The sequence below is a fragment of the Ambystoma mexicanum genome, chromosome 5p (genome assembly GCF_040938575.1).
Source record: "Ambystoma mexicanum isolate Mex_15411 chromosome 5p, UKY_AmexF1_1, whole genome shotgun sequence".
Lineage (NCBI taxonomy): Eukaryota > Metazoa > Chordata > Amphibia > Caudata > Ambystomatidae > Ambystoma > Ambystoma mexicanum.
Window position 1 is genome coordinate 716007767 of NC_090930.1, and position 25367 is coordinate 716033133.

Genomic DNA, 25367 nt, shown 5'->3' on the forward strand with positions numbered 1-25367 from the left:
CTGCTGCAAAGGGCTTCGAATTGAATCTTTGCTGTTTCAGCAGCAGGCGAACAAGTGGAAAACCAGCCCAGAGTGCCCCCTGCAGGAGGTTGGATGGAATTGGCTTGCGAGCGGCAAACGTCTCTCACTTAACAGCATTACAATAGCCTCCAGCTGACTGCAAGTACGGTTGCGGAAACCTCCCGGGTGCTGCAGTCGTTTCCCCGGTGGCCTAGTGGTGAGGATTTGGTGCTTTCACTGCCACGGGCCTGGCTTCGAGTCCCCGACCAGAGTGTGTGCTTTGAGTAAAGGTGGTCTAGGGCAGTCCAGAGGCAGGCTGAGCCTCGAAGGCTGGTGCAGGCCTTGGTGTGCGAGCCCGAAAAAAGGGCAGCTCCTATGTCATCCCTTCTTGCCCTCCGGCACTTGCTGTACAAGCAAAGCCCCCTTTGAACTCTGCATGGTAACCCTGCTGTGTCTCGCAGGCAATCATGGCCTGCCGCCTTTTAATAAACGTGCTCTCCCACGAAGCAGTTCTCCTAAGGAGGGTTAGTTGTGAGTGTGCATCTTCAGCGGCAGCCTCTAGGGGGAGCTTCAGCACTGACCCACAAAAGCTCATAGCGAGGAAGGCTGTCCTTTCAGGAGAGCAAGACAGGAATATCAGCGCTTGGAAGTGAAAGCGCAAACGTTCCCAAAGTGATGCTGTCTTCAATCTCTAAGCTCCCCTTTTCGCAGACCATCACAAGTGTTTTTGTTTTCTTTCTTTCTTTATTTCTTTATTTATTTATTTATTTATTAGCAGAAACGGCCCCCGAAGACCTGCAGGCACTGGTGCCCATTGTAGCAGAGGCCCTCAGCCTTTGGACTCGGACGCCACCATCTGAGCGACACGCAACGGAGTGCACCCACCGTCCCGGGTGGTCTAGTGGTTAGGCCCGGGTTCGATTCCCGGTCAGGGAAGGAGCTCTTTTAACAACTGACATTTTTATTTACAGCAATGCAGTTAACTGGCGACCGGAAATCTTGCTCCCAGATGCAGATTTGCGTGCACAAAATGGAGGAAGTGCCCTCAGCGCGACGCAAAACGTGTTTATGGCAGAGTCCCATTCATTCTCCTGTCGCTGCGGAAAGACTGCCCTTGACGCAAAAAAGGCAGCTTCCTTTTTCACCGCTGGAGAGAACCTATCTGCTCGGCCCTCCCCCTCTCTTCCCAGTCCCCCAATGGACTGGCCTTTGAGGCACCTGCAGGCATTGTGCACTCGGACACCACTGCCCGGCCTTCCCGAGCTGTCCAGCGGTCTCCCTGGTGGTCTAGTGGTTAGGATTCGGACCGCCGCGGCCCGGGTTCGATTCCCGGTCAGGGAAGAGAGGCTTTTACTGAATGACATTTTTACAGAAATTCAAACAACTGCGTCTCAAAAAATATTTCTTTCAAATGTAGCTTCACTCACAGGCAATAGCGGCGTGGCTCCCCTGGCGGTAACTCCAAGCATCTTTTCAGCATGGTCCCTTACGGAAGCTGTCGCCGCTAGAAGTGGGCCTGTGCCCCAAAAAGGAAGCTTTCTTTCTTCCAAAGCTGTAGAGAAAATATTAGTCCTGTCGCCCTGCCAAAGCCGAGCTCGCCCACCATCCCTAGCCTCATCAGACCAAGACCTTGCCCGGGACCCTGGGGCAGAGGGCTGCAGAAATGGTTGCGTACCGGTTTGGAGGAGAAAAGCAGGGGAGGGAGGGGTCGTAGCTGCTTGATTTGCATACAGAGCTGTGGTCTGCTGGGAAAGTGCAGCCTTTGGAGCTTGGCAAAGGCTTCGCAAGGGGCCCGAGCATTGCCCTCGCCCCGTTTGTTGACAGGTTCTCCTTCTATGGGCTGAAGGGCCCTGTAGCCTGATTTGAGGTTGGACGCTCTATTATTCACAGGGGTGTACCGGGCCTAGACGGTGACTGGCTGACCCGTCAGGGCATCGCCCGTTTGGAAGCCCGTTTCGGAAGCGGAGGCGGGAATCCCTGCCCAATTTTCTTTTGGGGTGGTAGGGCTGTTGGCGGGGTTGCACAAGCTCTGCCAACTTTGGCGGCTTAAGCTTGGGATGCGAGGGACATGGTACAAAAATGCAAAGGTTTTCCAGGAAAAGAGTCTACGGGCAACGATTCCTTGTTGCTCTTTTCAGGTGAACTCAAGCCTCAGGGCTTTGAGGTAGGGGCACTGCCTACAGACAGCAGGAAAGGGCTTGTGCGAAGCTGCTGCCGCATTTAGGTAAGAAGAGTAAAAACCTGTACCAGGAGTGGGGCTCGAACCCACGCGGACACTTGTCCATTGGATCTTAAGTCCAACGCCTTAACCACTCGGCCATCCTGGTGAGCTGCTGCAAAGGGCTTCGAATTGAATCTTTGCTGTTTCAGCAGCAGGCGAACAAGTGGAAAACCAGCCCAGAGTGCCCCCTGCAGGAGGTTGGATGGAATTGGCTTGCGAGCGGCAAACGTCTCTCACTTAACAGCATTACAATAGCCTCCAGCTGACTGCAAGTACGGTTGCGGAAACCTCCCGGGTGCTGCAGTCGTTTCCCCGGTGGCCTAGTGGTGAGGATTTGGTGCTTTCACTGCCACGGGCCTGGCTTCGAGTCCCCGACCAGAGTGTGTGCTTTGAGTAAAGGTGGTCTAGGGCAGTCCAGAGGCAGGCTGAGCCTCGAAGGCTGGTGCAGGCCTTGGTGTGCGAGCCCGAAAAAAGGGCAGCTCCTATGTCATCCCTTCTTGCCCTCCGGCACTTGCTGTACAAGCAAAGCCCCCTTTGAACTCTGCATGGTAACCCTGCTGTGTCTCGCAGGCAATCATGGCCTGCCGCCTTTTAATAAACGTGCTCTCCCACGAAGCAGTTCTCCTAAGGAGGGTTAGTTGTGAGTGTGCATCTTCAGCGGCAGCCTCTAGGGGGAGCTTCAGCACTGACCCACAAAAGCTCATAGCGAGGAAGGCTGTCCTTTCAGGAGAGCAAGACAGGAATATCAGCGCTTGGAAGTGAAAGCGCAAACGTTCCCAAAGTGATGCTGTCTTCAATCTCTAAGCTCCCCTTTTCGCAGACCATCACAAGTGTTTTTGTTTTCTTTCTTTCTTTATTTCTTTATTTATTTATTTATTAGCAGAAACGGCCCCCGAAGACCTGCAGGCACTGGTGCCCATTGTAGCAGAGGCCCTCAGCCTTTGGACTCGGACGCCACCATCTGAGCGACACGCAACGGGTTGCACCCACCGTCCCTGGTGGTCTAGTGGTTAGGATTCCGCTCTCACCGCCGCGGCCCGGGTTCGATTCCCGGTCAGGGAAGGAGCTCTTTTAACAACTGACATTTTTATTTACAGCAATGCAGTTAACTGGCGACCGGAAATCTTGCTCCCAGATGCAGATTTGCGTGCACAAAATGGAGGAAGTGCCCTCAGCGCGACGCAAAACGTGTTTATGGCAGAGTCCCATTCATTCTCCTGTCGCTGCGGAAAGACTGCCCTTGACGCAAAAAAGGCAGCTTCCTTTTTCACCGCTGGAGAGAACCTATCTGCTCGGCCCTCCCCCTCTCTTCCCAGTCCCCCAATGGACTGGCCTTTGAGGCACCTGCAGGCATTGTGCACTCGGACACCACTGCCCGGCCTTCCCGAGCTGTCCAGCGGTCTCCCTGGTGGTCTAGTGGTTAGGATTCGGCGCTCTCACCGCCGCGGCCCGGGTTCGATTCCCGGTCAGGGAAGAGAGGCTTTTACTGAATGACATTTTTACAGAAATTCAAACAACTGCGTCTCAAAAAATATTTCTTTCAAATGTAGCTTCACTCACAGGCAATAGCGGCGTGGCTCCCCTGGCGGTAACTCCAAGCATCTTTTCAGCATGGTCCCTTACCGGAAGCTGTCGCCGCTAGAAGTGGGCCTGTGCCCCAAAAAGGAAGCTTTCTTTCTTCCAAAGCTGTAGAGAAAATATTAGTCCTGTCGCCCTGCCAAAGCCGAGCTCGCCCACCATCCCTAGCCTCATCAGACCAAGACCTTGCCCGGGACCCTGGGGCAGAGGGCTGCAGAAATGGTTGCGTACCGGTTTGGAGGAGAAAAGCAGGGGAGGGAGGGGTCGTAGCTGCTTGATTTGCATACAGAGCTGTGGTCTGCTGGGAAAGTGCAGCCTTTGGAGCTTGGCAAAGGCTTCGCAAGGGGCCCGAGCATTGCCCTCGCCCCGTTTGTTGACAGGTTCTCCTTCTATGGGCTGAAGGGCCCTGTAGCCTGATTTGAGGTTGGACGCTCTATTATTCACAGGGGTGTACCGGGCCTAGACGGTGACTGGCTGACCCGTCAGGGCATCGCCCGTTTGGAAGCCCGTTTCGGAAGCCGTGAGGAAGCGGAGGCGGGAATCCCTGCCCAATTTTCTTTTGGGGTGGTAGGGCTGTTGGCGGGGTTGCACAAGCTCTGCCAACTTTGGCGGCTTAAGCTTGGGATGCGAGGGACATGGTACAAAAATGCAAAGGTTTTCCAGGAAAAGAGTCTACGGGCAACGATTCCTTGTTGCTCTTTTCAGGTGAACTCAAGCCTCAGGGCTTTGAGGTAGGGGCACTGCCTACAGACAGCAGGAAAGGGCTTGTGCGAAGCTGCTGCCGCATTTAGGTAAGAAGAGTAAAAACCTGTACCAGGAGTGGGGCTCGAACCCACGCGGACACTTGTCCATTGGATCTTAAGTCCAACGCCTTAACCACTCGGCCATCCTGGTGAGCTGCTGCAAAGGGCTTCGAATTGAATCTTTGCTGTTTCAGCAGCAGGCGAACAAGTGGAAAACCAGCCCAGAGTGCCCCCTGCAGGAGGTTGGATGGAATTGGCTTGCGAGCGGCAAACGTCTCTCACTTAACAGCATTACAATAGCCTCCAGCTGACTGCAAGTACGGTTGCGGAAACCTCCCGGGTGCTGCAGTCGTTTCCCCGGTGGCCTAGTGGTGAGGATTTGGTGCTTTCACTGCCACGGGCCTGGCTTCGAGTCCCCGACCAGGGTGTGTGCTTTGAGTAAAGGTGGTCTAGGGCAGTCCAGAGGCAGGCTGAGCCTCGAAGGCTGGTGCAGGCCTTGGTGTGCGAGCCCGAAAAAAGGGCAGCTCCTATGTCATCCCTTCTTGCCCTCCGGCACTTGCTGTACAAGCAAAGCCCCCTTTGAACTCTGCATGGTAACCCTGCTGTGTCTCGCAGGCAATCATGGCCTGCCGCCTTTTAATAAACGTGCTCTCCCACGAAGCAGTTCTCCTAAGGAGGGTTAGTTGTGAGTGTGCATCTTCAGCGGCAGCCTCTAGGGGGAGCTTCAGCACTGACCCACAAAAGCTCATAGCGAGGAAGGCTGTCCTTTCAGGAGAGCAAGACAGGAATATCAGCGCTTGGAAGTGAAAGCGCAAACGTTCCCAAAGTGATGCTGTCTTCAATCTCTAAGCTCCCCTTTTCGCAGACCATCACAAGTGTTTTTGTTTTCTTTCTTTCTTTCTTTCTTTATTTCTTTATTTCTTTATTTATTAGCAGAAACGGCCCCCGAAGACCTGCAGGCACTGGTGCCCATTGTAGCAGAGGCCCTCAGCCTTTGGACTCGGACGCCACCATCTGAGCGACACGCAACGGGGTGCACCCACCGTCCGTGGTGGTCTAGTGGTTAGGATTCGGCGCTCTCACCGCCGCGGCCCGGGTTCGATTCCCGGTCAGGGAAGGAGCTCTTTTAACAACTGACATTTTTATTTACAGCAATGCAGTTAACTGGCGACCGGAAATCTTGCTCCCAGATGCAGATTTGCGTGCACAAAATGGAGGAAGTGCCCTCAGCGCGACGCAAAACGTGTTTATGGCAGAGTCCCATTCATTCTCCTGTCGCTGCGGAAAGACTGCCCTTGACGCAAAAAAGGCAGCTTCCTTTTTCACCGCTGGAGAGAACCTATCTGCTCGGCCCTCCCCCTCTCTTCCCAGTCCCCCAATGGACTGGCCTTTGAGGCACCTGCAGGCATTGTGCACTCGGACACCACTGCCCGGCCTTCCCGAGCTGTCCAGCGGTCTCCCTGGTGGTCTAGTGGTTAGGATTCGGCGCTCTCACCGCCGCGGCCCGGGTTCGATTCCCGGTCAGGGAAGAGAGGCTTTTACTGAATGACATTTTTACAGAAATTCAAACAACTGCGTCTCAAAAAATATTTCTTTCAAATGTAGCTTCACTCACAGGCAATAGCGGCGTGGCTCCCCTGGCGGTAACTCCAAGCATCTTTTCAGCATGGTCCCTTACCGGAAGCTGTCGCCGCTAGAAGTGGGCCTGTGCCCCAAAAAGGAAGCTTTCTTTCTTCCAAAGCTGTAGAGAAAATATTAGTCCTGTCGCCCTGCCAAAGCCGAGCTCGCCCACCATCCCTAGCCTCATCAGACCAAGACCTTGCCCGGGACCCTGGGGCAGAGGGCTGCAGAAATGGTTGCGTACCGGTTTGGAGGAGAAAAGCAGGGGAGGGAGGGGTCGTAGCTGCTTGATTTGCATACAGAGCTGTGGTCTGCTGGGAAAGTGCAGCCTTTGGAGCTTGGCAAAGGCTTCGCAAGGGGCCCGAGCATTGCCCTCGCCCCGTTTGTTGACAGGTTCTCCTTCTATGGGCTGAAGGGCCCTGTAGCCTGATTTGAGGTTGGACGCTCTATTATTCACAGGGGTGTACCGGGCCTAGACGGTGACTGGCTGACCCGTCAGGGCATCGCCCGTTTGGAAGCCCGTTTCGGAAGCGGAGGCGGGAATCCCTGCCCAATTTTCTTTTGGGGTGGTAGGGCTGTTGGCGGGGTTGCACAAGCTCTGCCAACTTTGGCGGCTTAAGCTTGGGATGCGAGGGACATGGTACAAAAATGCAAAGGTTTTCCAGGAAAAGAGTCTACGGGCAACGATTCCTTGTTGCTCTTTTCAGGTGAACTCAAGCCTCAGGGCTTTGAGGTAGGGGCACTGCCTACAGACAGCAGGAAAGGGCTTGTGCGAAGCTGCTGCCGCATTTAGGTAAGAAGAGTAAAAACCTGTACCAGGAGTGGGGCTCGAACCCACGCGGACACTTGTCCATTGGATCTTAAGTCCAACGCCTTAACCACTCGGCCATCCTGGTGAGCTGCTGCAAAGGGCTTCGAATTGAATCTTTGCTGTTTCAGCAGCAGGCGAACAAGTGGAAAACCAGCCCAGAGTGCCCCCTGCAGGAGGTTGGATGGAATTGGCTTGCGAGCGGCAAACGTCTCTCACTTAACAGCATTACAATAGCCTCCAGCTGACTGCAAGTACGGTTGCGGAAACCTCCCGGGTGCTGCAGTCGTTTCCCCGGTGGCCTAGTGGTGAGGATTTGGTGCTTTCACTGCCACGGGCCTGGCTTCGAGTCCCCGACCAGAGTGTGTGCTTTGAGTAAAGGTGGTCTAGGGCAGTCCAGAGGCAGGCTGAGCCTCGAAGGCTGGTGCAGGCCTTGGTGTGCGAGCCCGAAAAAAGGGCAGCTCCTATGTCATCCCTTCTTGCCCTCCGGCACTTGCTGTACAAGCAAAGCCCCCTTTGAACTCTGCATGGTAACCCTGCTGTGTCTCGCAGGCAATCATGGCCTGCCGCCTTTTAATAAACGTGCTCTCCCACGAAGCAGTTCTCCTAAGGAGGGTTAGTTGTGAGTGTGCATCTTCAGCGGCAGCCTCTAGGGGGAGCTTCAGCACTGACCCACAAAAGCTCATAGCGAGGAAGGCTGTCCTTTCAGGAGAGCAAGACAGGAATATCAGCGCTTGGAAGTGAAAGCGCAAACGTTCCCAAAGTGATGCTGTCTTCAATCTCTAAGCTCCCCTTTTCGCAGACCATCACAAGTGTTTTTGTTTTCTTTCTTTCTTTCTTTCTTTATTTCTTTATTTATTTATTTATTTATTAGCAGAAACGGCCCCCGAAGACCTGCAGGCACTGGTGCCCATTGTAGCAGAGGCCCTCAGCCTTTGGACTCGGACGCCACCATCTGAGCGACACGCAACGGAGTGCACCCACCGTCCCGGGTGGTCTAGTGGTTAGGCCCGGGTTCGATTCCCGGTCAGGGAAGGAGCTCTTTTAACAACTGACATTTTTATTTACAGCAATGCAGTTAACTGGCGACCGGAAATCTTGCTCCCAGATGCAGATTTGCGTGCACAAAATGGAGGAAGTGCCCTCAGCGCGACGCAAAACGTGTTTATGGCAGAGTCCCATTCATTCTCCTGTCGCTGCGGAAAGACTGCCCTTGACGCAAAAAAGGCAGCTTCCTTTTTCACCGCTGGAGAGAACCTATCTGCTCGGCCCTCCCCCTCTCTTCCCAGTCCCCCAATGGACTGGCCTTTGAGGCACCTGCAGGCATTGTGCACTCGGACACCACTGCCCGGCCTTCCCGAGCTGTCCAGCGGTCTCCCTGGTGGTCTAGTGGTTAGGATTCGGACCGCCGCGGCCCGGGTTCGATTCCCGGTCAGGGAAGAGAGGCTTTTACTGAATGACATTTTTACAGAAATTCAAACAACTGCGTCTCAAAAAATATTTCTTTCAAATGTAGCTTCACTCACAGGCAATAGCGGCGTGGCTCCCCTGGCGGTAACTCCAAGCATCTTTTCAGCATGGTCCCTTACGGAAGCTGTCGCCGCTAGAAGTGGGCCTGTGCCCCAAAAAGGAAGCTTTCTTTCTTCCAAAGCTGTAGAGAAAATATTAGTCCTGTCGCCCTGCCAAAGCCGAGCTCGCCCACCATCCCTAGCCTCATCAGACCAAGACCTTGCCCGGGACCCTGGGGCAGAGGGCTGCAGAAATGGTTGCGTACCGGTTTGGAGGAGAAAAGCAGGGGAGGGAGGGGTCGTAGCTGCTTGATTTGCATACAGAGCTGTGGTCTGCTGGGAAAGTGCAGCCTTTGGAGCTTGGCAAAGGCTTCGCAAGGGGCCCGAGCATTGCCCTCGCCCCGTTTGTTGACAGGTTCTCCTTCTATGGGCTGAAGGGCCCTGTAGCCTGATTTGAGGTTGGACGCTCTATTATTCACAGGGGTGTACCGGGCCTAGACGGTGACTGGCTGACCCGTCAGGGCATCGCCCGTTTGGAAGCCCGTTTCGGAAGCGGAGGCGGGAATCCCTGCCCAATTTTCTTTTGGGGTGGTAGGGCTGTTGGCGGGGTTGCACAAGCTCTGCCAACTTTGGCGGCTTAAGCTTGGGATGCGAGGGACATGGTACAAAAATGCAAAGGTTTTCCAGGAAAAGAGTCTACGGGCAACGATTCCTTGTTGCTCTTTTCAGGTGAACTCAAGCCTCAGGGCTTTGAGGTAGGGGCACTGCCTACAGACAGCAGGAAAGGGCTTGTGCGAAGCTGCTGCCGCATTTAGGTAAGAAGAGTAAAAACCTGTACCAGGAGTGGGGCTCGAACCCACGCGGACACTTGTCCATTGGATCTTAAGTCCAACGCCTTAACCACTCGGCCATCCTGGTGAGCTGCTGCAAAGGGCTTCGAATTGAATCTTTGCTGTTTCAGCAGCAGGCGAACAAGTGGAAAACCAGCCCAGAGTGCCCCCTGCAGGAGGTTGGATGGAATTGGCTTGCGAGCGGCAAACGTCTCTCACTTAACAGCATTACAATAGCCTCCAGCTGACTGCAAGTACGGTTGCGGAAACCTCCCGGGTGCTGCAGTCGTTTCCCCGGTGGCCTAGTGGTGAGGATTTGGTGCTTTCACTGCCACGGGCCTGGCTTCGAGTCCCCGACCAGAGTGTGTGCTTTGAGTAAAGGTGGTCTAGGGCAGTCCAGAGGCAGGCTGAGCCTCGAAGGCTGGTGCAGGCCTTGGTGTGCGAGCCCGAAAAAAGGGCAGCTCCTATGTCATCCCTTCTTGCCCTCCGGCACTTGCTGTACAAGCAAAGCCCCCTTTGAACTCTGCATGGTAACCCTGCTGTGTCTCGCAGGCAATCATGGCCTGCCGCCTTTTAATAAACGTGCTCTCCCACGAAGCAGTTCTCCTAAGGAGGGTTAGTTGTGAGTGTGCATCTTCAGCGGCAGCCTCTAGGGGGAGCTTCAGCACTGACCCACAAAAGCTCATAGCGAGGAAGGCTGTCCTTTCAGGAGAGCAAGACAGGAATATCAGCGCTTGGAAGTGAAAGCGCAAACGTTCCCAAAGTGATGCTGTCTTCAATCTCTAAGCTCCCCTTTTCGCAGACCATCACAAGTGTTTTTGTTTTCTTTCTTTCTTTATTTCTTTATTTATTTATTTATTAGCAGAAACGGCCCCCGAAGACCTGCAGGCACTGGTGCCCATTGTAGCAGAGGCCCTCAGCCTTTGGACTCGGACGCCACCATCTGAGCGACACGCAACGGGTTGCACCCACCGTCCCTGGTGGTCTAGTGGTTAGGATTCCGCTCTCACCGCCGCGGCCCGGGTTCGATTCCCGGTCAGGGAAGGAGCTCTTTTAACAACTGACATTTTTATTTACAGCAATGCAGTTAACTGGCGACCGGAAATCTTGCTCCCAGATGCAGATTTGCGTGCACAAAATGGAGGAAGTGCCCTCAGCGCGACGCAAAACGTGTTTATGGCAGAGTCCCATTCATTCTCCTGTCGCTGCGGAAAGACTGCCCTTGACGCAAAAAAGGCAGCTTCCTTTTTCACCGCTGGAGAGAACCTATCTGCTCGGCCCTCCCCCTCTCTTCCCAGTCCCCCAATGGACTGGCCTTTGAGGCACCTGCAGGCATTGTGCACTCGGACACCACTGCCCGGCCTTCCCGAGCTGTCCAGCGGTCTCCCTGGTGGTCTAGTGGTTAGGATTCGGCGCTCTCACCGCCGCGGCCCGGGTTCGATTCCCGGTCAGGGAAGAGAGGCTTTTACTGAATGACATTTTTACAGAAATTCAAACAACTGCGTCTCAAAAAATATTTCTTTCAAATGTAGCTTCACTCACAGGCAATAGCGGCGTGGCTCCCCTGGCGGTAACTCCAAGCATCTTTTCAGCATGGTCCCTTACCGGAAGCTGTCGCCGCTAGAAGTGGGCCTGTGCCCCAAAAAGGAAGCTTTCTTTCTTCCAAAGCTGTAGAGAAAATATTAGTCCTGTCGCCCTGCCAAAGCCGAGCTCGCCCACCATCCCTAGCCTCATCAGACCAAGACCTTGCCCGGGACCCTGGGGCAGAGGGCTGCAGAAATGGTTGCGTACCGGTTTGGAGGAGAAAAGCAGGGGAGGGAGGGGTCGTAGCTGCTTGATTTGCATACAGAGCTGTGGTCTGCTGGGAAAGTGCAGCCTTTGGAGCTTGGCAAAGGCTTCGCAAGGGGCCCGAGCATTGCCCTCGCCCCGTTTGTTGACAGGTTCTCCTTCTATGGGCTGAAGGGCCCTGTAGCCTGATTTGAGGTTGGACGCTCTATTATTCACAGGGGTGTACCGGGCCTAGACGGTGACTGGCTGACCCGTCAGGGCATCGCCCGTTTGGAAGCCCGTTTCGGAAGCGGAGGCGGGAATCCCTGCCCAATTTTCTTTTGGGGTGGTAGGGCTGTTGGCGGGGTTGCACAAGCTCTGCCAACTTTGGCGGCTTAAGCTTGGGATGCGAGGGACATGGTACAAAAATGCAAAGGTTTTCCAGGAAAAGAGTCTACGGGCAACGATTCCTTGTTGCTCTTTTCAGGTGAACTCAAGCCTCAGGGCTTTGAGGTAGGGGCACTGCCTACAGACAGCAGGAAAGGGCTTGTGCGAAGCTGCTGCCGCATTTAGGTAAGAAGAGTAAAAACCTGTACCAGGAGTGGGGCTCGAACCCACGCGGACACTTGTCCATTGGATCTTAAGTCCAACGCCTTAACCACTCGGCCATCCTGGTGAGCTGCTGCAAAGGGCTTCGAATTGAATCTTTGCTGTTTCAGCAGCAGGCGAACAAGTGGAAAACCAGCCCAGAGTGCCCCCTGCAGGAGGTTGGATGGAATTGGCTTGCGAGCGGCAAACGTCTCTCACTTAACAGCATTACAATAGCCTCCAGCTGACTGCAAGTACGGTTGCGGAAACCTCCCGGGTGCTGCAGTCGTTTCCCCGGTGGCCTAGTGGTGAGGATTTGGTGCTTTCACTGCCACGGGCCTGGCTTCGAGTCCCCGACCAGAGTGTGTGCTTTGAGTAAAGGTGGTCTAGGGCAGTCCAGAGGCAGGCTGAGCCTCGAAGGCTGGTGCAGGCCTTGGTGTGCGAGCCCGAAAAAAGGGCAGCTCCTATGTCATCCCTTCTTGCCCTCCGGCACTTGCTGTACAAGCAAAGCCCCCTTTGAACTCTGCATGGTAACCCTGCTGTGTCTCGCAGGCAATCATGGCCTGCCGCCTTTTAATAAACGTGCTCTCCCACGAAGCAGTTCTCCTAAGGAGGGTTAGTTGTGAGTGTGCATCTTCAGCGGCAGCCTCTAGGGGGAGCTTCAGCACTGACCCACAAAAGCTCATAGCGAGGAAGGCTGTCCTTTCAGGAGAGCAAGACAGGAATATCAGCGCTTGGAAGTGAAAGCGCAAACGTTCCCAAAGTGATGCTGTCTTCAATCTCTAAGCTCCCCTTTTCGCAGACCATCACAAGTGTTTTTGTTTTCTTTCTTTCTTTCTTTCTTTATTTCTTTATTTATTTATTTATTTATTAGCAGAAACGGCCCCCGAAGACCTGCAGGCACTGGTGCCCATTGTAGCAGAGGCCCTCAGCCTTTGGACTCGGACGCCACCATCTGAGCGACACGCAACGGAGTGCACCCACCGTCCCGGGTGGTCTAGTGGTTAGGCCCGGGTTCGATTCCCGGTCAGGGAAGGAGCTCTTTTAACAACTGACATTTTTATTTACAGCAATGCAGTTAACTGGCGACCGGAAATCTTGCTCCCAGATGCAGATTTGCGTGCACAAAATGGAGGAAGTGCCCTCAGCGCGACGCAAAACGTGTTTATGGCAGAGTCCCATTCATTCTCCTGTCGCTGCGGAAAGACTGCCCTTGACGCAAAAAAGGCAGCTTCCTTTTTCACCGCTGGAGAGAACCTATCTGCTCGGCCCTCCCCCTCTCTTCCCAGTCCCCCAATGGACTGGCCTTTGAGGCACCTGCAGGCATTGTGCACTCGGACACCACTGCCCGGCCTTCCCGAGCTGTCCAGCGGTCTCCCTGGTGGTCTAGTGGTTAGGATTCGGACCGCCGCGGCCCGGGTTCGATTCCCGGTCAGGGAAGAGAGGCTTTTACTGAATGACATTTTTACAGAAATTCAAACAACTGCGTCTCAAAAAATATTTCTTTCAAATGTAGCTTCACTCACAGGCAATAGCGGCGTGGCTCCCCTGGCGGTAACTCCAAGCATCTTTTCAGCATGGTCCCTTACGGAAGCTGTCGCCGCTAGAAGTGGGCCTGTGCCCCAAAAAGGAAGCTTTCTTTCTTCCAAAGCTGTAGAGAAAATATTAGTCCTGTCGCCCTGCCAAAGCCGAGCTCGCCCACCATCCCTAGCCTCATCAGACCAAGACCTTGCCCGGGACCCTGGGGCAGAGGGCTGCAGAAATGGTTGCGTACCGGTTTGGAGGAGAAAAGCAGGGGAGGGAGGGGTCGTAGCTGCTTGATTTGCATACAGAGCTGTGGTCTGCTGGGAAAGTGCAGCCTTTGGAGCTTGGCAAAGGCTTCGCAAGGGGCCCGAGCATTGCCCTCGCCCCGTTTGTTGACAGGTTCTCCTTCTATGGGCTGAAGGGCCCTGTAGCCTGATTTGAGGTTGGACGCTCTATTATTCACAGGGGTGTACCGGGCCTAGACGGTGACTGGCTGACCCGTCAGGGCATCGCCCGTTTGGAAGCCCGTTTCGGAAGCGGAGGCGGGAATCCCTGCCCAATTTTCTTTTGGGGTGGTAGGGCTGTTGGCGGGGTTGCACAAGCTCTGCCAACTTTGGCGGCTTAAGCTTGGGATGCGAGGGACATGGTACAAAAATGCAAAGGTTTTCCAGGAAAAGAGTCTACGGGCAACGATTCCTTGTTGCTCTTTTCAGGTGAACTCAAGCCTCAGGGCTTTGAGGTAGGGGCACTGCCTACAGACAGCAGGAAAGGGCTTGTGCGAAGCTGCTGCCGCATTTAGGTAAGAAGAGTAAAAACCTGTACCAGGAGTGGGGCTCGAACCCACGCGGACACTTGTCCATTGGATCTTAAGTCCAACGCCTTAACCACTCGGCCATCCTGGTGAGCTGCTGCAAAGGGCTTCGAATTGAATCTTTGCTGTTTCAGCAGCAGGCGAACAAGTGGAAAACCAGCCCAGAGTGCCCCCTGCAGGAGGTTGGATGGAATTGGCTTGCGAGCGGCAAACGTCTCTCACTTAACAGCATTACAATAGCCTCCAGCTGACTGCAAGTACGGTTGCGGAAACCTCCCGGGTGCTGCAGTCGTTTCCCCGGTGGCCTAGTGGTGAGGATTTGGTGCTTTCACTGCCACGGGCCTGGCTTCGAGTCCCCGACCAGAGTGTGTGCTTTGAGTAAAGGTGGTCTAGGGCAGTCCAGAGGCAGGCTGAGCCTCGAAGGCTGGTGCAGGCCTTGGTGTGCGAGCCCGAAAAAAGGGCAGCTCCTATGTCATCCCTTCTTGCCCTCCGGCACTTGCTGTACAAGCAAAGCCCCCTTTGAACTCTGCATGGTAACCCTGCTGTGTCTCGCAGGCAATCATGGCCTGCCGCCTTTTAATAAACGTGCTCTCCCACGAAGCAGTTCTCCTAAGGAGGGTTAGTTGTGAGTGTGCATCTTCAGCGGCAGCCTCTAGGGGGAGCTTCAGCACTGACCCACAAAAGCTCATAGCGAGGAAGGCTGTCCTTTCAGGAGAGCAAGACAGGAATATCAGCGCTTGGAAGTGAAAGCGCAAACGTTCCCAAAGTGATGCTGTCTTCAATCTCTAAGCTCCCCTTTTCGCAGACCATCACAAGTGTTTTTGTTTTCTTTCTTTCTTTATTTCTTTATTTATTTATTTATTAGCAGAAACGGCCCCCGAAGACCTGCAGGCACTGGTGCCCATTGTAGCAGAGGCCCTCAGCCTTTGGACTCGGACGCCACCATCTGAGCGACACGCAACGGGTTGCACCCACCGTCCCTGGTGGTCTAGTGGTTAGGATTCCGCTCTCACCGCCGCGGCCCGGGTTCGATTCCCGGTCAGGGAAGGAGCTCTTTTAACAACTGACATTTTTATTTACAGCAATGCAGTTAACTGGCGACCGGAAATCTTGCTCCCAGATGCAGATTTGCGTGCACAAAATGGAGGAAGTGCCCTCAGCGCGACGCAAAACGTGTTTATGGCAGAGTCCCATTCATTCTCCTGTCGCTGCGGAAAGACTGCCCTTGACGCAAAAAAGGCAGCTTCCTTTTTCACCGCTGGAGAGAACCTATCTGCTCGGCCCTCCCCCTCTCTTCCCAGTCCCCCAATGGACTGGCCTTTGAGGCACCTGCAGGCATTGTGCACTCGGACACCACTGCCCGGCCTTCCCGAGCTGTCCAGCGGTCTCCCTGGTGGTCTAGTGGTTAGGATTCGGCGCTCTCACCGCCGCGGCCCGGGTTCGATTCCCGGTCAGGGAAGAGAGGCTTTTACTGAATGACATTTTTACAGAAATTCAAACAACTGCGTCTCAAAAAATATTTCTTTCAAATGTAGCTTCACTCACAGGCAATAGCGGCGTGGCTCCCCTGGCGGTAACTCCAAGCATCTTTTCAGCATGGTCCCTTACCGGAAGCTGTCGCCGCTAGAAGTGGGCCTGTGCCCCAAAAAGGAAGCTTTCTTTCTTCCAAAGCTGTAGAGAAAATATTAGTCCTGTCGCCCTGCCAAAGCCGAGCTCGCCCACCATCCCTAGCCTCATCAGACCAAGACCTTGCCCGGGACCCTGGGGCAGAGGGCTGCAGAAATGGTTGCGTACCGGTTTGGAGGAGAAAAGCAGGGGAGGGAGGGGTCGTAGCTGCTTGATTTGCATACAGAGCTGTGGTCTGCTGGGAAAGTGCAGCCTTTGGAGCTTGGCAAAGGCTTCGCAAGGGGCCCGAGCATTGCCCTCGCCCCGTTTGTTGACAGGTTCTCCTTCTATGGGCTGAAGGGCCCTGTAGCCTGATTTGAGGTTGGACGCTCTATTATTCACAGGGGTGTACCGGGCCTAGACGGTGACTGGCTGACCCGTCAGGGCATCGCCCGTTTGGAAGCCCGTTTCGGAAGCCGTGAGGAAGCGGAGGCGGGAATCCCTGCCCAATTTTCTTTTGGGGTGGTAGGGCTGTTGGCGGGGTTGCACAAGCTCTGCCAACTTTGGCGGCTTAAGCTTGGGATGCGAGGGACATGGTACAAAAATGCAAAGGTTTTCCAGGAAAAGAGTCTACGGGCAACGATTCCTTGTTGCTCTTTTCAGGTGAACTCAAGCCTCAGGGCTTTGAGGTAGGGGCACTGCCTACAGACAGCAGGAAAGGGCTTGTGCGAAGCTGCTGCCGCATTTAGGTAAGAAGAGTAAAAACCTGTACCAGGAGTGGGGCTCGAACCCACGCGGACACTTGTCCATTGGATCTTAAGTCCAACGCCTTAACCACTCGGCCATCCTGGTGAGCTGCTGCAAAGGGCTTCGAATTGAATCTTTGCTGTTTCAGCAGCAGGCGAACAAGTGGAAAACCAGCCCAGAGTGCCCCCTGCAGGAGGTTGGATGGAATTGGCTTGCGAGCGGCAAACGTCTCTCACTTAACAGCATTACAATAGCCTCCAGCTGACTGCAAGTACGGTTGCGGAAACCTCCCGGGTGCTGCAGTCGTTTCCCCGGTGGCCTAGTGGTGAGGATTTGGTGCTTTCACTGCCACGGGCCTGGCTTCGAGTCCCCGACCAGGGTGTGTGCTTTGAGTAAAGGTGGTCTAGGGCAGTCCAGAGGCAGGCTGAGCCTCGAAGGCTGGTGCAGGCCTTGGTGTGCGAGCCCGAAAAAAGGGCAGCTCCTATGTCATCCCTTCTTGCCCTCCGGCACTTGCTGTACAAGCAAAGCCCCCTTTGAACTCTGCATGGTAACCCTGCTGTGTCTCGCAGGCAATCATGGCCTGCCGCCTTTTAATAAACGTGCTCTCCCACGAAGCAGTTCTCCTAAGGAGGGTTAGTTGTGAGTGTGCATCTTCAGCGGCAGCCTCTAGGGGGAGCTTCAGCACTGACCCACAAAAGCTCATAGCGAGGAAGGCTGTCCTTTCAGGAGAGCAAGACAGGAATATCAGCGCTTGGAAGTGAAAGCGCAAACGTTCCCAAAGTGATGCTGTCTTCAATCTCTAAGCTCCCCTTTTCGCAGACCATCACAAGTGTTTTTGTTTTCTTTCTTTCTTTCTTTCTTTATTTCTTTATTTCTTTATTTATTAGCAGAAACGGCCCCCGAAGACCTGCAGGCACTGGTGCCCATTGTAGCAGAGGCCCTCAGCCTTTGGACTCGGACGCCACCATCTGAGCGACACGCAACGGGGTGCACCCACCGTCCGTGGTGGTCTAGTGGTTAGGATTCGGCGCTCTCACCGCCGCGGCCCGGGTTCGATTCCCGGTCAGGGAAGGAGCTCTTTTAACAACTGACATTTTTATTTACAGCAATGCAGTTAACTGGCGACCGGAAATCTTGCTCCCAGATGCAGATTTGCGTGCACAAAATGGAGGAAGTGCCCTCAGCGCGACGCAAAACGTGTTTATGGCAGAGTCCCATTCATTCTCCTGTCGCTGCGGAAAGACTGCCCTTGACGCAAAAAAGGCAGCTTCCTTTTTCACCGCTGGAGAGAACCTATCTGCTCGGCCCTCCCCCTCTCTTCCCAGTCCCCCAATGGACTGGCCTTTGAGGCACCTGCAGGCATTGTGCACTCGGACACCACTGCCCGGCCTTCCCGAGCTGTCCAGCGGTCTCCCTGGTGGTCTAGTGGTTAGGATTCGGCGCTCTCACCGCCGCGGCCCGGGTTCGATTCCCGGTCAGGGAAGAGAGGCTTTTACTGAATGACATTTTTACAGAAATTCAAACAACTGCGTCTCAAAAAATATTTCTTTCAAATGTAGCTTCACTCACAGGCAATAGCGGCGTGGCTCCCCTGGCGGTAACTCCAAGCATCTTTTCAGCATGGTCCCTTACCGGAAGCTGTCGCCGCTAGAAGTGGGCCTGTGCCCCAAAAAGGAAGCTTTCTTTCTTCCAAAGCTGTAGAGAAAATATTAGTCCTGTCGCCCTGCCAAAGCCGAGCTCGCCCACCATCCCTAGCCTCATCAGACCAAGACCTTGCCCGGGACCCTGGGGCAGAGGGCTGCAGAAATGGTTGCGTACCGGTTTGGAGGAGAAAAGCAGGGGAGGGAGGGGTCGTAGCTGCTTGATTTGCATACAGAGCTGTGGTCTGCTGGGAAAGTGCAGCCTTTGGAGCTTGGCAAAGGCTTCGCAAGGGGCCCGAGCATTGCCCTCGCCCCGTTTGTTGACAGGTTCTCCTTCTATGGGCTGAAGGGCCCTGTAGCCTGATTTGAGGTTGGACGCTCTATTATTCACAGGGGTGTACCGGGCCTAGACGGTGACTGGCTGACCCGTCAGGGCATCGCCCGTTTGGAAGCCCGTTTCGGAAGCGGAGGCGGGAATCCCTGCCCAATTTTCTTTTGGGGTGGTAGGGCTGTTGGCGGGGTTGCACAAGCTCTGCCAACTTTGGCGGCTTAAGCTTGGGATGCGAGGGACATGGTACAAAAATGCAAAGGTTTTCCAGGAAAAGAGTCTACGGGCAACGATTCCTTGTTGCTCTTTTCAGGTGAACTCAAGCCTCAGGGCTTTGAGGTAGGGGCACTGCCTACAGACAGCAGGAAAGGGCTTGTGCGAAGCTGCTGCCGCATTTAGGTAAGAAGAGTAAAAACCTGTACCAGGAGTGGGGCTCGAACCCACGCGGACACTTGTCCATTGGATCTTAAGTCCAACGCCTTAACCACTCGGCCATCCTGGTGAGCTGCTGCAAAGGGCTTCGAATTGAATCTTTGCTGTTTCAGCAGCAGGCGAACAAGTGGAAAACCAGCCCAGAGTGCCCCCTGCAGGAGGTTGGATGGAATTGGCTTGCGAGCGGCAAACGTCTCTCACTTAACAGCATTACAATAGCCTCCAGCTGACTGCAAGTACGGTTGCGGAAACCTCCCGGGTGCTGCAGTCGTTTCCCCGGTGGCCTAGTGGTGAGGATTTGGTGCTTTCACTGCCACGGGCCTGGCTTCGAGTCCCCGACCAGAGTGTGTGCTTTGAGTAAAGGTGGTCTAGGGCAGTCCAGAGGCAGGCTGAGCCTCGAAGGCTGATGCAGGCCTTGGTGTGCGAGCCCGAAAAAAGGGCAGCTCCTATGTCATCCCTTCTTGCCCTCCGGCACTTGCTGTACAAGCAAAGCCCCCTTTGAACTCTGCATGGTAACCCTGCTGTGTCTCGCAGGCAATCATGGCCTGCCGCCTTTTAATAAACGTGCTCTCCCACGAAGCAGTTCTCCTAAGGAGGGTTAGTTGTGAGTGTGCATCTTCAGCGGCAGCCTCTAGGGGGAGCTTCAGCACTGACCCACAAAAGCTCATAGCGAGGAAGGCTGTCCTTTCAGGAGAGCAAGACAGGAATATCAGCGCTTGGAAGTGAAAGCGCAAACGTTCCCAAAGTGATGCTGTCTTCAATCTCTAAGCTCCCCTTTTCGCAGACCATCACAAGTGTTTTTGTTTTCTTTCTTTCTTTCTTTCTTTATTTCTTTATTTATTTATTTATTTATTAGCAGAAACGGCCCCCGAAGACCTGCAGGCACTGGTGCCCATTGTAGCAGAGGCCCTCAGCCTTTGGACTCAGACGCCACCATCTGAGCGACACGCAACGGAGTGCACCCACCGTCCCGGGTGGTCTAGTGGTTAGGCCCGGGTTCGATTCCCGGTCAGGGAAGGAGCTCTTTTAACAACTGACATTTTTATTTACAGCAATGCAGTTAACTGGCGACCGGAAATCTTGCTCCCAGATGCAGATTTGCGTGCACAAAATGGAGGAAGTGCCCTCAGCGCGACGCAAAACGTGTTTATGGCAGAGTCCCATTCATTCTCCTGTCGCTGCGGAAAGACTGCCCTTGACGCAAAAAAGGCAGCTTCCTTTTTCACCGCTGGAGAGAACCTATCTGCTCGGCCCTCCCCCTCTCTTCCCAGTCCCCCAATGGACTGGCCTTTGAGGCACCTGCAGGCATTGTGCACTCGGACACCACTGCCCGGCCTTCCCGAGCTGTCCAGCGGTCTCCCTGGTGGTCTAGTGGTTAGGATTCGGACCGCCGCGGCCCGGGTTCGATTCCCGGTCAGGGAAGAGAGGCTTTTACTGAATGACATTTTTACAGAAATTCAAACAACTGCGTCTCAAAAAATATTTCTTTCAAATGTAGCTTCACTCACAGGCAATAGCGGCGTGGCTCCCCTGGCGGTAACTCCAAGCATCTTTTCAGCATGGTCCCTTACGGAAGCTGTCGCCGCTAGAAGTGGGCCTGTGCCCCAAAAAGGAAGCTTTCTTTCTTCCAAAGCTGTAGAGAAAATATTAGTCCTGTCGCCCTGCCAAAGCCGAGCTCGCCCACCATCCCTAGCCTCATCAGACCAAGACCTTGCCCGGGACCCTGGGGCAGAGGGCTGCAGAAATGGTTGCGTACCGGTTTGGAGGAGAAAAGCAGGGGAGGGAGGGGTTGTAGCTGCTTGATTTGCATACAGAGCTGTGGTCTGCTGGGAAAGTGCAGCCTTTGGAGCTTGGCAAAGGCTTCGCAAGGGGCCCGAGCATTGCCCTCGCCCCGTTTGTTGACAGGTTCTCCTTCTATGGGCTGAAGGGCCCTGTAGCCTGATTTGAGGTTGGACGCTCTATTATTCACAGGGGTGTACCGGGCCTAGACGGTGACTGGCTGACCCGTCAGGGCATCGCCCGTTTGGAAGCCCGTTTCGGAAGCGGAGGCGGGAATCCCTGCCCAATTTTCTTTTGGGGTGGTAGGGCTGTTGGCGGGGTTGCACAAGCTCTGCCAACTTTGGCGGCTTAAGCTTGGGATGCGAGGGACATGGTACAAAAATGCAAAGGTTTTCCAGGAAAAGAGTCTACGGGCAACGATTCCTTGTTGCTCTTTTCAGGTGAACTCAAGCCTCAGGGCTTTGAGGTAGGGGCACTGCCTACAGACAGCAGGAAAGGGCTTGTGCGAAGCTGCTGCCGCATTTAGGTAAGAAGAGTAAAAACCTGTACCAGGAGTGGGGCTCGAACCCACGCGGACACTTGTCCATTGGATCTTAAGTCCAACGCCTTAACCACTCGGCCATCCTGGTGAGCTGCTGCAAAGGGCTTCGAATTGAATCTTTGCTGTTTCAGCAGCAGGCGAACAAGTGGAAAACCAGCCCAGAGTGCCCCCTGCAGGAGGTTGGATGGAATTGGCTTGCGAGCGGCAAACGTCTCTCACTTAACAGCATTACAATAGCCTCCAGCTGACTGCAAGTACGGTTGCGGAAACCTCCCGGGTGCTGCAGTCGTTTCCCCGGTGGCCTAGTGGTGAGGATTTGGTGCTTTCACTGCCACGGGCCTGGCTTCGAGTCCCCGACCAGAGTGTGTGCTTTGAGTAAAGGTGGTCTAGGGCAGTCCAGAGGCAGGCTGAGCCTCGAAGGCTGGTGCAGGCCTTGGTGTGCGAGCCCGAAAAAAGGGCAGCTCCTATGTCATCCCTTCTTGCCCTCCGGCACTTGCTGTACAAGCAAAGCCCCCTTTGAACTCTGCATGGTAACCCTGCTGTGTCTCGCAGGCAATCATGGCCTGCCGCCTTTTAATAAACGTGCTCTCCCACGAAGCAGTTCTCCTAAGGAGGGTTAGTTGTGAGTGTGCATCTTCAGCGGCAGCCTCTAGGGGGAGCTTCAGCACTGACCCACAAAAGCTCATAGCGAGGAAGGCTGTCCTTTCAGGAGAGCAAGACAGGAATATCAGCGCTTGGAAGTGAAAGCGCAAACGTTCCCAAAGTGATGCTGTCTTCAATCTCTAAGCTCCCCTTTTCGCAGACCATCACAAGTGTTTTTGTTTTCTTTCTTTCTTTATTTCTTTATTTATTTATTTATTAGCAGAAACGGCCCCCGAAGACCTGCAGGCACTGGTGCCCATTGTAGCAGAGGCCCTCAGCCTTTGGACTCGGACGCCACCATCTGAGCGACACGCAACGGGTTGCACCCACCGTCCCTGGTGGTCTAGTGGTTAGGATTCCGCTCTCACCGCCGCGGCCCGGGTTCGATTCCCGGTCAGGGAAGGAGCTCTTTTAACAACTGACATTTTTATTTACAGCAATGCAGTTAACTGGCGACCGGAAATCTTGCTCCCAGATGCAGATTTGCGTGCACAAAATGGAGGAAGTGCCCTCAGCGCGACGCAAAACGTGTTTATGGCAGAGTCCCATTCATTCTCCTGTCGCTGCGGAAAGACTGCCCTTGACGCAAAAAAGGCAGCTTCCTTTTTCACCGCTGGAGAGAACCTATCTGCTCGGCCCTCCCCCTCTCTTCCCAGTCCCCCAATGGACTGGCCTTTGAGGCACCTGCAGGCATTGTGCACTCGGACACCACTGCCCGGCCTTCCCGAGCTGTCCAGCGGTCTCCCTGGTGGTCTAGTGGTTAGGATTCGGCGCTCTCACCGCCGCGGCCCGGGTTCGATTCCCGGTCAGGGAAGAGAGGCTTTTACTGAATGACATTTTTACAGAAATTCAAACAACTGCGTCTCAAAAAATATTTCTTTCAAATGTAGCTTCACTCACAGGCAATAGCGGCGTGGCTCCCCTGGCGGTAACTCCAAGCATCTTTTCAGCATGGTCCCTTACCGGAAGCTGTCGCCGCTAGAAGTGGGCCTGTGCCCCAAAAAGGAAGCTTTCTTTCTTCCAAAGCTGTAGAGAAAATATTAGTCCTGTCGCCCTGCCAAAGCCGAGCTCGCCCACCATCCCTAGCCTCATCAGACCAAGACCTTGCCCGGGACCCTGGGGCAGAGGGCTGCAGAAATGGTTGCGTACCGGTTTGGAGGAGAAAAGCAGGGGAGGGAGGGGTCGTAGCTGCTTGATTTGCATACAGAGCTGTGGTCTGCTGGGAAAGTGCAGCCTTTGGAGCTTGGCAAAGGCTTCGCAAGGGGCCCGAGCATTGCCCTCGCCCCGTTTGTTGACAGGTTCTCCTTCTATGGGCTGAAGGGCCCTGTAGCCTGATTTGAGGTTGGACGCTCTATTATTCACAGGGGTGTACCGGGCCTAGACGGTGACTGGCTGACCCGTCAGGGCATCGCCCGTTTGGAAGCCCGTTTCGGAAGCGGAGGCGGGAATCCCTGCCCAATTTTCTTTTGGGGTGGTAGGGCTGTTGGCGGGGTTGCACAAGCTCTGCCAACTTTGGCGGCTTAAGCTTGGGATGCGAGGGACATGGTACAAAAATGCAAAGGTTTTCCAGGAAAAGAGTCTACGGGCAACGATTCCTTGTTGCTCTTTTCAGGTGAACTCAAGCCTCAGGGCTTTGAGGTAGGGGCACTGCCTACAGACAGCAGGAAAGGGCTTGTGCGAAGCTGCTGCCGCATTTAGGTAAGAAGAGTAAAAACCTGTACCAGGAGTGGGGCTCGAACCCACGCGGACACTTGTCCATTGGATCTTAAGTCCAACGCCTTAACCACTCGGCCATCCTGGTGAGCTGCTGCAAAGGGCTTCGAATTGAATCTTTGCTGTTTCAGCAGCAGGCGAACAAGTGGAAAACCAGCCCAGAGTGCCCCCTGCAGGAGGTTGGATGGAATTGGCTTGCGAGCGGCAAACGTCTCTCACTTAACAGCATTACAATAGCCTCCAGCTGACTGCAAGTACGGTTGCGGAAACCTCCCGGGTGCTGCAGTCGTTTCCCCGGTGGCCTAGTGGTGAGGATTTGGTGCTTTCACTGCCACGGGCCTGGCTTCGAGTCCCCGACCAGGGTGTGTGCTTTGAGTAAAGGTGGTCTAGGGCAGTCCAGAGGCAGGCTGAGCCTCGAAGGCTGGTGCAGGCCTTGGTGTGCGAGCCCGAAAAAAGGGCAGCTCCTATGTCATCCCTTCTTGCCCTCCGGCACTTGCTGTACAAGCAAAGCCCCCTTTGAACTCTGCATGGTAACCCTGCTGTGTCTCGCAGGCAATCATGGCCTGCCGCCTTTTAATAAACGTGCTCTCCCACGAAGCAGTTCTCCTAAGGAGGGTTAGTTGTGAGTGTGCATCTTCAGCGGCAGCCTCTAGGGGGAGCTTCAGCACTGACCCACAAAAGCTCATAGCGAGGAAGGCTGTCCTTTCAGGAGAGCAAGACAGGAATATCAGCGCTTGGAAGTGAAAGCGCAAACGTTCCCAAAGTGATGCTGTCTTCAATCTCTAAGCTCCCCTTTTCGCAGACCATCACAAGTGTTTTTGTTTTCTTTCTTTCTTTCTTTCTTTATTTCTTTATTTCTTTATTTATTAGCAGAAACGGCCCCCGAAGACCTGCAGGCACTGGTGCCCATTGTAGCAGAGGCCCTCAGCCTTTGGACTCGGACGCCACCATCTGAGCGACACGCAACGGGGTGCACCCACCGTCCGTGGTGGTCTAGTGGTTAGGATTCGGCGCTCTCACCGCCGCGGCCCGGGTTCGATTCCCGGTCAGGGAAGGAGCTCTTTTAACAACTGACATTTTTATTTACAGCAATGCAGTTAACTGGCGACCGGAAATCTTGCTCCCAGATGCAGATTTGCGTGCACAAAATGGAGGAAGTGCCCTCAGCGCGACGCAAAACGTGTTTATGGCAGAGTCCCATTCATTCTCCTGTCGCTGCGGAAAGACTGCCCTTGACGCAAAAAAGGCAGCTTCCTTTTTCACCGCTGGAGAGAACCTATCTGCTCGGCCCTCCCCCTCTCTTCCCAGTCCCCCAATGGACTGGCCTTTGAGGCACCTGCAGGCATTGTGCACTCGGACACCACTGCCCGGCCTTCCCGAGCTGTCCAGCGGTCTCCCTGGTGGTCTAGTGGTTAGGATTCGGCGCTCTCACCGCCGCGGCCCGGGTTCGATTCCCGGTCAGGGAAGAGAGGCTTTTACTGAATGACATTTTTACAGAAATTCAAACAACTGCGTCTCAAAAAATATTTCTTTCAAATGTAGCTTCACTCACAGGCAATAGCGGCGTGGCTCCCCTGGCGGTAACTCCAAGCATCTTTTCAGCATGGTCCCTTACCGGAAGCTGTCGCCGCTAGAAGTGGGCCTGTGCCCCAAAAAGGAAGCTTTCTTTCTTCCAAAGCTGTAGAGAAAATATTAGTCCTGTCGCCCTGCCAAAGCCGAGCTCGCCCACCATCCCTAGCCTCATCAGACCAAGACCTTGCCCGGGACCCTGGGGCAGAGGGCTGCAGAAATGGTTGCGTACCGGTTTGGAGGAGAAAAGCAGGGGAGGGAGGGGTCGTAGCTGCTTGATTTGCATACAGAGCTGTGGTCTGCTGGGAAAGTGCAGCCTTTGGAGCTTGGCAAAGGCTTCGCAAGGGGCCCGAGCATTGCCCTCGCCCCGTTT

At 54.5% G+C, this 25367-nt stretch overlaps 20 non-coding genes across 20 annotated transcripts; 10 read left to right on the forward strand and 10 right to left on the reverse strand.

The window, feature by feature from the left end:
* Window positions 1-2244: 2244 nt before the first annotated feature.
* TRNAL-UAA (transfer RNA leucine (anticodon UAA)) lies at window positions 2245-2327 on the reverse strand. The gene has a single exon. It is a non-coding gene; the product is annotated as a tRNA-Leu (tRNA).
* A 1296-nt stretch (window positions 2328-3623) lies between these two features.
* On the forward strand, window positions 3624-3695 carry TRNAE-CUC (transfer RNA glutamic acid (anticodon CUC)). The gene has a single exon. It is a non-coding gene; the product is annotated as a tRNA-Glu (tRNA).
* A 915-nt stretch (window positions 3696-4610) lies between these two features.
* TRNAL-UAA (transfer RNA leucine (anticodon UAA)) lies at window positions 4611-4693 on the reverse strand. The gene has a single exon. It is a non-coding gene; the product is annotated as a tRNA-Leu (tRNA).
* An 894-nt stretch (window positions 4694-5587) lies between these two features.
* On the forward strand, window positions 5588-5659 carry TRNAE-CUC (transfer RNA glutamic acid (anticodon CUC)). Its single transcript has one exon. It is a non-coding gene; the product is annotated as a tRNA-Glu (tRNA).
* Window positions 5660-5999: 340 nt separating this feature from the next.
* Window positions 6000-6071, forward strand: TRNAE-CUC (transfer RNA glutamic acid (anticodon CUC)). The gene has a single exon. It is a non-coding gene; the product is annotated as a tRNA-Glu (tRNA).
* Window positions 6072-6975: 904 nt separating this feature from the next.
* On the reverse strand, window positions 6976-7058 carry TRNAL-UAA (transfer RNA leucine (anticodon UAA)). The gene has a single exon. It is a non-coding gene; the product is annotated as a tRNA-Leu (tRNA).
* A 2255-nt stretch (window positions 7059-9313) lies between these two features.
* On the reverse strand, window positions 9314-9396 carry TRNAL-UAA (transfer RNA leucine (anticodon UAA)). The gene has a single exon. It is a non-coding gene; the product is annotated as a tRNA-Leu (tRNA).
* A 1296-nt stretch (window positions 9397-10692) lies between these two features.
* TRNAE-CUC (transfer RNA glutamic acid (anticodon CUC)) lies at window positions 10693-10764 on the forward strand. Its single transcript has one exon. It is a non-coding gene; the product is annotated as a tRNA-Glu (tRNA).
* A 904-nt stretch (window positions 10765-11668) lies between these two features.
* Window positions 11669-11751, reverse strand: TRNAL-UAA (transfer RNA leucine (anticodon UAA)). Its single transcript has one exon. It is a non-coding gene; the product is annotated as a tRNA-Leu (tRNA).
* Window positions 11752-14006: 2255 nt separating this feature from the next.
* Window positions 14007-14089, reverse strand: TRNAL-UAA (transfer RNA leucine (anticodon UAA)). Its single transcript has one exon. It is a non-coding gene; the product is annotated as a tRNA-Leu (tRNA).
* Window positions 14090-15385: 1296 nt separating this feature from the next.
* On the forward strand, window positions 15386-15457 carry TRNAE-CUC (transfer RNA glutamic acid (anticodon CUC)). The gene has a single exon. It is a non-coding gene; the product is annotated as a tRNA-Glu (tRNA).
* A 915-nt stretch (window positions 15458-16372) lies between these two features.
* On the reverse strand, window positions 16373-16455 carry TRNAL-UAA (transfer RNA leucine (anticodon UAA)). The gene has a single exon. It is a non-coding gene; the product is annotated as a tRNA-Leu (tRNA).
* An 894-nt stretch (window positions 16456-17349) lies between these two features.
* TRNAE-CUC (transfer RNA glutamic acid (anticodon CUC)) lies at window positions 17350-17421 on the forward strand. The gene has a single exon. It is a non-coding gene; the product is annotated as a tRNA-Glu (tRNA).
* A 340-nt stretch (window positions 17422-17761) lies between these two features.
* On the forward strand, window positions 17762-17833 carry TRNAE-CUC (transfer RNA glutamic acid (anticodon CUC)). Its single transcript has one exon. It is a non-coding gene; the product is annotated as a tRNA-Glu (tRNA).
* A 904-nt stretch (window positions 17834-18737) lies between these two features.
* Window positions 18738-18820, reverse strand: TRNAL-UAA (transfer RNA leucine (anticodon UAA)). Its single transcript has one exon. It is a non-coding gene; the product is annotated as a tRNA-Leu (tRNA).
* A 2255-nt stretch (window positions 18821-21075) lies between these two features.
* TRNAL-UAA (transfer RNA leucine (anticodon UAA)) lies at window positions 21076-21158 on the reverse strand. The gene has a single exon. It is a non-coding gene; the product is annotated as a tRNA-Leu (tRNA).
* A 1296-nt stretch (window positions 21159-22454) lies between these two features.
* Window positions 22455-22526, forward strand: TRNAE-CUC (transfer RNA glutamic acid (anticodon CUC)). Its single transcript has one exon. It is a non-coding gene; the product is annotated as a tRNA-Glu (tRNA).
* A 904-nt stretch (window positions 22527-23430) lies between these two features.
* Window positions 23431-23513, reverse strand: TRNAL-UAA (transfer RNA leucine (anticodon UAA)). The gene has a single exon. It is a non-coding gene; the product is annotated as a tRNA-Leu (tRNA).
* An 894-nt stretch (window positions 23514-24407) lies between these two features.
* Window positions 24408-24479, forward strand: TRNAE-CUC (transfer RNA glutamic acid (anticodon CUC)). The gene has a single exon. It is a non-coding gene; the product is annotated as a tRNA-Glu (tRNA).
* A 340-nt stretch (window positions 24480-24819) lies between these two features.
* On the forward strand, window positions 24820-24891 carry TRNAE-CUC (transfer RNA glutamic acid (anticodon CUC)). The gene has a single exon. It is a non-coding gene; the product is annotated as a tRNA-Glu (tRNA).
* Window positions 24892-25367: the final 476 nt, after the last annotated feature.